The sequence below is a fragment of the Littorina saxatilis genome, linkage group LG10 (assembly GCF_037325665.1).
Source record: "Littorina saxatilis isolate snail1 linkage group LG10, US_GU_Lsax_2.0, whole genome shotgun sequence".
Lineage (NCBI taxonomy): Eukaryota > Metazoa > Mollusca > Gastropoda > Littorinimorpha > Littorinidae > Littorina > Littorina saxatilis.
The window spans coordinates 44,972,572-44,980,276 of record NC_090254.1 but is presented as its reverse complement, the minus strand read 5'-3'; the positions used below and the strand labels follow the sequence as shown (position 1 = coordinate 44,980,276).

The 7,705-nt window shown below is 44.0% G+C and overlaps 1 long non-coding RNA gene across 1 annotated transcript; it reads left to right on the top strand.

The window, feature by feature from the left end:
- The first annotated feature begins 317 nt into the window (after positions 1–317).
- On the top strand, positions 318–7,268 carry LOC138978926 (uncharacterized). The gene is made up of 3 exons (XR_011459849.1): positions 318–376; positions 2,238–2,335; positions 6,632–7,268. It is a non-coding gene; the product is annotated as an uncharacterized lncRNA (long non-coding RNA).
- The last annotated feature ends 437 nt before the right edge of the window (positions 7,269–7,705 follow it).

Here is a 7,705-nt window from a genome sequence, read left to right as displayed (position 1 = left end):
GAAGCCCCTCGCTAAACATTACATCTACATATTGGTCATAGGGATCGCAAGTCGCATGCGAACATTCAGGCGAATCTTTCTTTATTCCTTTCTTTATTTGGTGTTTAACGTCGTTTTTAACCGTTCAAGGTTATATCGCGACGGAGGGAAGAGGGGTGATGGGATAGAGCCACTTGTCAATTCTGCCGTGTATTGGCAGAAGGCAGTAAGTCCAAATTCGGTAAAAATAAGATTTTCATAGCATAAAAAAAGGCGCATCTTGTGTCAAAATTTCTAAGATGTGCGATCAATATTTATGGACTTTTTGAAGAAGTAAGTTGTTGGGGAAAATGGCGATGAGAGCTACTGCCGACGTGTTCAACTATCCGAAGCAACAGTAAGTGGGTTTGTTTGTTTCATTTTTGTTGTTGGCAGTTTTGCGTTCCGGTCTGAAATGACTCTCTCTCAATAGGTGTATGGGAATTTACAACAACACTGATTTTCTGACTGATTTGGGTATTCCAATGTGCACTTGCATTACGGAGCTAGCAAGTAAAATGCCCCAGTTCAAATGCCCATTTATTATAGTTTTGTTGTTGTTCGCTACTTCCACCGTGACTTCTTGACTATTCACTTCTGCTATTTTCATCATGATATTTATGGATGCATTTAGCATGTTTCTAATACAAAGAGATAGTTGTTTTGATCTAGAATGAGTGACTTGTGGTCTTGAGCACTGACAGCGTGTTAGATCTGGAACAGTATGACATTATACTGGAGGATTGTTCTCCGGTCTCTTTGTGCTTCCAACCATCGGAATAAGTATTATTATGGGGGCGAGGACGCCCCCATTCTATACGGATAGTTTATTATGGGGGCGAGGACGCCCCCATTCTATACGGATAGTTTAGAGGTTGACCATGGGCAGCGCCATTTTGTTGTGAAATACGTCATCAGTTTGTGTACACAGGAAGTTGTGACATCCGTCACCCTATGGGAAGGGTGAAGGCAACATTGTTCATCTGTAGAAAGTTGTGAAATCCGTCACACTATGGGAGGAGTGAAGGCAAATTTGGTCATCACAGAGTTTGTGTAACACAGGAAGTTGTGAAATACGTCACCCTATGGGAGGAGTGACGGCAAAATCGCAAAAACATGATAGGTCGCATTGTGCATGCATGCAGGGTCAACTGCAACAAACTCAAACCGGGCCATTCATACCTAATTGTATTTGAGCGACTTATATACCGACATTTTTATTTCTTATTTTCAGCACAGGTGTAGGAAAAATCATGAACCAAAATGTTATTTATTTTCTAATTTAACATTTTTTTTTACAAATATGACCATGGTCTTTTAAACATACAGTGACATTAAACATTGTTATGTTAAAAAAAAAAAAAAAAAAGCTTTTGTGCACAAATCAGAAAATACATTGTACATTTTACCTACAGGCCAAACAGTGTCTGTTGGCGGCAAAAGACCCAGCAAGTTGCTATTTTTAGATCGATTAAAAGTTGTCAAAAACAGGCGCTTACATTTGGATGTGTCCACTGATAGTAGGTTTGGTTGTGATCAATCAGAATGATGTGGGAATAAAAATGTATGACAGTTTGGTATGATGACATGTAATTCAAATATGCTGAAATGTAATATTATACATGATATATATTATTATGGCTGTTGCCATGACCATGAACCCCAAGAAAGGTTTAATGTTATGTAAAATCAAAATACCAAAATCAAGCACCTACTAATCTGGTCTACGGTGCGGGAAGATTCTCGCGCCGCGCTCATTGGCTCAGTATTGAACTTGCGTCAAGGCCGATGCGCGTAGATTCCCAGAATGTTTACTTTCGGTTAGATTCTTCGACAGCATTGCAGAGGTGACTGCCGTTACAGAGGTGAGTAAACTGACTGACCATCGAAAGGAAAATAAGATTCATATTGGTAATACTAATAACATACTTGCACAAGCATGTATCTACCAAAACTGTATGGGAGCACAAAGTTGGAAAGGCGTGGTGAACACGCGGTGTTCTTCTGGAAAAGACCGAAGCGACATGTGACGTCAGTCGTTCAGCCCGCGAGCGGTGGGAGGGGGGGGGGGGGGGGGGGGTTCACATGGTTTGTTTGTTTCACATGGTTTGTTTGTTTCAGAACCACACCCATATACACACATTTCACATGTAAACCATTTGTCCGCCCCCTGTCGATATTTATCGACTAAGTTCCTTGTGTCCTATTGTATTTGACAGAAATGTGAGTCGAAGTGGGACAGGCAGCGACGACAGCTGCAGCACACTGAGGGATACTCGCCACCACTGACCCTTTATGTTCAAGGGCCCAAAACAAGGTATGTTTCACTGACACAGCCAAAAATAGCGTGCAACATTTTTTCATTCCTTTCTTTTCTCGGGCTGAAGAGGTATATTTTAAAACGAGCAACATCTTTACATCATTTTCGTTGCAGTATAGGCTAGGCAGATTTCATCAGATTTCACCTCCTGTGTGAACAAATTGCTATAAAATTTATTTCACCTTTTTTGTACTCTACATGCATCCATTGATCAGGTAAAACCGAGTTGGCCAACGTTTTCCCATGCGAACTATATTTTTGAAGCTTTTAAAGAATGATGACAACTGCGCAATAACGGTATTCCGAATATGCTCCGTCCCTCACTTCTCACGTCTATAACATGTCTTATTTTAAGGGATGTGCCATATGTCACTCATATAGTATGTAAGAAAAGCACATTCAGTTGATAAATAGGTTCAATTGCATTTATTTAGCGCGAAATAACGTAGCCAAAGCTCAAATCTAGCGCATTCGGTGTGGTTTCACAGGGCGCGTCTCCCGGGTCGCGTTTGACAGGTATGTGAGTTGACAATTACTGTGCTGATATTCTCCCTCCTTTACCCGTTACTGTTGCATTACACATGTGAACATGCACACGCACACTCTATTCAACATGACCTCGTACTTACGCTAAAGCCCGTCTTCATCGTCTGATGTACCTACACAGGCAACCTCGGTCACAGTGTTGGCACAGCTCTCCCCTCTGCACTCTCCACAGCCAGACGTGCACACGAGGCCGTGTTTTCGGCATGAACATCTTGCTGTTCGACACTCTGTCTTGCAATTGCATCGGATGACATCGAGTAGATCACCAGGAGCAGCAGCAATGTCAATGAGAATAGGAAGCATGGCGCCTTGAACAATCTCCCATCCCCAGTCCATCGGATCCAGGAGGAACTGTTCTTGATGCAAGTGCATCCATTCTTGCACCTGGAAGTATGTTCTCATGGAATGGAATTTAGCTGCTGCTGATGTAGGTGGGAGTTTGCAGGGCTGAAACGATGAGGTACATGTAGAGACTTTCTGCATGTACTAGATGTAGCGGAGGAAGTTCAAAGTGTCTCTTTCCTTCCCCCCATAGAGTTCTACAAAGGCCCTTTCTCCTGCTCCTATCAGCTCATCAGTGTGTAACCGAGTGCCGAAACACTACGATCACCTCGGGAGGCGAAGTGCAATCAAACAGGATTGAAAATGTTAGAGCTAATTTCTTAGCCCTATAAAAACTGTTATGCAAACCCGAAGGTTTCCATGAACATACAGACAATCGGAAACCACCAGACCCCATCACAAACAGAATTCTACAATACACCGGTGTTGACTTTTAAAGGCCAACAACTCGGGTGCAGAGTCTGCTGTGAAAGGAGCAGAAGCCTCCCCTGTCACAATCGCCCCCGTTTGAATGAACTTCGTCCCGAAGTTCCGAACCGGGGGACCACTGTCCATCCCAAGTTCGCAGAATGGGAACAGCACGAAAATGTTCAGTGGTCATATTATGCCATTACCTGAACATATCATGCCGAGTCCCATCCCTGCTCGCAAGCACCAGATGTAACCGAGTGCCGAAACACTACGATCACCTCGGGAGGCGAAGTGCAATCAAACAGGATTGAAAATGTTAGGGCTAATTTCTTAGCCTTATAAAAAATGTTATGCAAACCCGAAGGTTTCCATGAACATACAGACAATCGGAAACCACCAGACCCCATCACAAACAGAATTCTACAATACACCGGTGTTGACTTTTAAAGGCCAACAACTCGGGTGCAGAGTCTGCTGTGAAAGGAGCGGTAGCCTCCCCTGTCACAAGTGTCTCTGCAAGGACTGGCGCTGAAGACATGGGCCTGCTGCACGAACACTGTTGACTGGGTCAATTTCGTTAAACACATTGGTTTTCCAATCCCGAATGGACTGCTAATTGTATCGCATCCACCAAAGGCGTGCGCAAACAGGATGTTCTCACAAACTTGAGATCCAAGAACAGTCTGGACTTTTCTGATGTCCCACACTTTTGCAGCTGATTTTGCTGTCGATGATCTCACTGATGTGAAGAAGACGGGGCAGTGATCTGGCGTAAGATGGTACAACAGAAGGATGAACAGATCGGTGTCCTCGCCAACCAGAATCACGTTTCCCTTCCTTGCCAATTCCAGCGAAGTCTTTACGACGAGCCTATCAGCATCAGCAGTTGTATGGACAGTGTCAAAGCCGTGCTGTGAAAAACGGGAACTAAGGAGGTTGATGAACCGCTGTTTGTTGTTTGGATTCGTCAGGAAGCGCTCCTTTGGTTCGCACAGGACCATGTCACCCTCAAAAGTGATGGCACATGCTGTATTGGCTCTGCTTGTTCTTCGCAAATGGGCTGCATCTTTGTTGGTAGGTCCGCAGCTGTATCCATCAAAAACAACAGTTCCTTTGCCAAAATGACGAATGAGAAAGTCTGCGTAACTCTGAGTAAGCTGGTTGTATGTTGAACCACGGCACCAGGGCAGAAGGTGCAACAGCAAGCCACCATCGATGACATATGTTACATCATCAGGAATAACACCATTTACCTGCTTTGTTGAAGTCCAGATGTAAGTTGCCAGTGCAGCCTTGGTACCTTGTCTTGGCAGACCACCCGAATCAAACAGCGATGCTGGGACACTGCACATCTCAAAGGCAAAGGCGTCCTCAAGACATCCGTTGGTGTTCTTCACAGTTGTCACTAGTCTCTGGAACAACAGCATGGAGTCAACATGTACTAGATCATCGTGCAGATTGGACGACTTGGCTTTCAGAGCCATGGTTACAGCTTGATCCTTCTTTTTAAAGGTGAAATCCACAACATTATTTCCGATCATGCTGCTCAGAATCTTGTTTCCTACGCCTTTTGCTTGTTCTGCATTCACAGTAGTTTCAGCTTCTTTTCCGCTTGAAATGGATCGGAGGGCTGTATCCACAGTGAAAGGGTTCCTCCTATCAAGCAGATATCTCAAGATCAGCTGAATGTCTGTGTGATCTCGCTTCTGCCTTGCCACGCTCAACTCTTTGTGCTGCGTTTGTTGCTCGCTAGAATGGAATGCAACGTCTGTGACAGACTGCATTGCGTCGGGGATTTCTGCACAGGCAGGCATAGACAGTAGTAGGTGGGAGATCAATGCCATATGATTGCGCAGCATTCAGTTCAAATTTCTGTACCTCTGTGTAAGAACAGCTACAGCCAAGGTGGCTGAGGGTATCGATCAGAAACCGTGAACCGAATGATCGGTGCATTTGCACGCCAAGTGCAAACTGCAATGGTGCAATAACAGTGTTTGGCCTACTGAGCTGAATGATTGCTTGTCCTATTGCACTGATATAATGTTAGGTAACCTTGAAAGAAATACATGTACATATCCACTAACAAATGCACAGATTAATAAATAAACGCAACGTAAGTAGGTGAAGCTGAACATGAAAAAAAACTTATTACCTAACAGTCACATGCACGATCCACGTTGTTCTCAATGGACATAATTTCACAAGGCACAGAGACAAAGACTGAATCTGCAATCGCCTAATAATCATTATAATGCGAGCAGTGAAATGCGCCCCTGGGAAACAAACAAATATATCTATACATAGATGAGACCAATAAACTGCTTACGCCATGCTGATTAAGCTATCGTGTGATGTTATTGAATAGTTTCCTTGGGTAGCTTGTGAAAAACTGTCGCTCCGAAAACTAAAATAAAATGTACGATATTTCGAACTCATCGCATGGTTTTTTCCCGGCCAACTCGATTAGATGTGTGCAGGCACACTGAAATGAATCAACTGCACCTAAAATGAATTTTATAGCAATTACTTCGCACACATCCAAACGCTTCCCAGCCTAGTAGTGTTAGCATCATCATCAGCAGCAGTAATCGTTTGTCAGGGGCGGATCAGTTGCTTTGTAAGGGGGTGTACACTTTGAATCGAAAGTGAATGTGATGGGCGCGAAGCGCCCGAATTTGCTAGGGGGTTCCGGGGGCATGTCCCCCCGGAAATGTTTTTGGTCCAAAGAAGCAAAATGGTGCCATCTGGTGCCATTTGAACTTAGAAATGGTCATAGAATCAGCTTTCCAAATTTTTTAATTTTTTTTTCGGGGGGGGGGGGGCACGTGCACCCTGTGCCCCCCCCCCCCCCCCTCGTCCGCCCCTGTTTGTCATTATAGTAGCCCGGAGGGGGGAGGTGATGTGCGCGGGAGAGGAAAAGGATGATTTGAAGGAGGGTGGGGAGGAGATTTGTCAATAAAATGTCTCACTTTTGCTGCCTTTTTTATTTGACAGATGTGTAAGCGTTGCTGGCAGGTTGCAACTGCGAGATACAACCACCTCGGCTTGCAAGAGAAGAGGCCACAATGGACCTTGCCCAAATGAAAATGCCAGCAACATACGACGGTTATGGGCCAAAGAAGAGGAAGAGGAGTAGGCTAATACTGACAACTTTCAGTTTGACAATAACAGATGCTGAGCGCAGAGATGCAGAACGTGGGGACGAGGAGGGGGAGGGGGTGGGGGGGATTGTATGTTGTTTGTAAGTTATCCAAACAGGCTCATGTGTAGTTGATAATTGTCATCAGTCGGATGGCAGAATGTAAGTGAATAGTTTTAGAAGGGATGTAGACTGTAACTGGGGTAGATGGGGTCATAAATGAATATACTACATCACAGTTTGCAGGTTTGTGGTTTTGCTAATTGAACACTCAACTACAATGTTTATAATAATAATAATGCAAACTTTTATAGCGCTATTCTAGAAAAATGTCTACTCTTAGCGCTTTACAATACATACATCGACCAAGCATACTATACACGCACAGGCAAAGAAACCGACCAAATATAACCAACAAACTATACATGCACAGGCAAAGAAAACGACCAAACATACAATACACGCACAGGCAAAGATAACGACCAAACATAAACAAACATACTATGACCAATCATAACCAACATACTATACGCGCGCAGGCAAAGAGAACAATCAGCACATGTAATAATTACTGACAACTAATGATGCAGGCATACAATGACAATCCAATACACAGCCTAGGCACAAGAACCACATAAGGCTACTGTATAAAAACGTGTCAACAATACTATTTACACACACACAAACAGTGCTGACACAAAGCGCAGAAAATATATATACACGTTATTTTAGGCACTAGGTAGGGGGTGAGGTGGGGCGGGATGGGGTGGGTGGGGAGATGCTGGAGGGAAAATCACTTGCGCTGAAAGAGGTGTGTTTTGAGATTTGTCTTGAATGTAGTGAGAGAATCTGTGTGTCTGAGAGGCAGAGGTAATCTATTCCAGGTCACAGGGGCTTGATAGGCGAAGGACCTCTCGCCACATGTCTTT